The following is a 1,439-nucleotide window of genomic DNA, read 5'->3' as shown; positions in this document are numbered from 1 at the left end:
TCCCCATTTGCTTTCAGAGTGGCTTCTGCACAGGTGAGACCCAAGACTACCTCTACCATGACAGTAACATATTGTTTATTCCCTGACCTGCAAAAGGGTCCAATGTACAATATATGGGGAACTCATGCTCCTAACTGAAGGATCTAGTTAGGTACCACAGATGCTCCATGCTACTCGCCAGTCCTGAATGCCTCCCAACAAACAAGCAATGAAGTTTAAGATTTAGTTACTGAAATATTTTAAATAAACAATTATTGTTTACAGGTATCACCTCCAGATATAGCAATGTTCTGATACTTGTACAGTTCATTACACTATATGGTGGTCCACAGATCCCTAAAGTTAAAGGGCCAGCAGCAATAAAATACCACTTTTATATACTAAATTAAAAACTACTGCTAAATTAAACATTATTTTTTTCCATGTTTACTACTACTTCTATCCATAACTGACTAGGGATTAATTTGGTAAAAAGACATACAAACATGAGAAAATACAAAACTAATAATCTCATTTTTAGCAGTTTCATTGGATGCACAAGCATAACCCTGTTTTAACTTACTCGTCTGGATTCTTGCCTGTGTTGGCATATGGGTTCTCTCTCATTGCTCTTGTTTTGGGATCATAATAAGCAGAGTTTGGATCTAGATTCCTCAAGTATTTTGCGATATCTTCCCGAATACGTAAATTTTGAACTGTGATGCGTCTTTTAGAGTCAAAGTTCTGCCCAGGCATATCAATGTCATCTGCACATTTATCCTCATCTTCACTGTTACGATCCCGTTCTGTCTGTGCATTTGGTTCCTCTTCTCCCCACTGGTGTCTTGGGGAGTTCACTTGCTCCAGCTTTCCTGATGCCAACTCCTCCTGCAGCTTCTGGGCTTTCAGTGTACGTTTGGCCAAATCAACCTTGGAATACTCCTCTACAATCTTCATATGCTCTTCTGGGTTATAACCATTCCAGCGATCCCGCTTTCCATCATAATCAAACATCAGCTGAGGCTGCACATGTTCATCTGGTGCAATATTCATGCCTGTGTATTTTGCTCCAACTTTCCTAGGTCTCTCCACGCAGTCCTTCTTCTTGTGTGTCAGGGCACCGCAGTTCCCGCAGGCTCCCTCGCGGTACCTGGTTCCCACCGCATGCTCCTGGACTCCTCGTTTGTACCAGTCTCCAGAAGAGCTGCACTGTTTCCGCTTCTCTGGCTGAGGTCTCTGATGTTTCAGTGTTGGTCTTTTAGAAGAATCTATGTACCACGGCACTGAAGATATGTACTGAGGAATATGAGGATTTATATCTTTTCCTTCTTCATCCACTTCAGCAGGTGCATTTCCTAGTTTTCTTTGTTCTTCCAATTCTTTCTTCTTCCTCCAGTCTTCCCTTGTCATCTTCTTGGGTTCCTGCAGGCTCACACCGTATGACCCCCCGCAGGAAGGGC

General features: G+C 42.5%; 1 pseudogene; it reads right to left on the bottom strand.

The window, feature by feature from the left end:
* Positions 1 to 558: 558 nt before the first annotated feature.
* LOC104396007 lies at positions 559 to 1,428 on the bottom strand (annotated as a pseudogene).
* Positions 1,429 to 1,439: the final 11 nt, after the last annotated feature.

The sequence above is a fragment of the Chaetura pelagica genome, unplaced genomic scaffold, assembly GCF_000747805.2.
Source record: "Chaetura pelagica isolate M959 unplaced genomic scaffold, ChaPel_1.0 scaffold79, whole genome shotgun sequence".
NCBI classification, from domain to species: domain Eukaryota; kingdom Metazoa; phylum Chordata; class Aves; order Apodiformes; family Apodidae; genus Chaetura; species Chaetura pelagica.
Note: the sequence above shows the minus strand (reverse complement) of the source record. Positions and strands in the feature narration are given on the sequence as shown.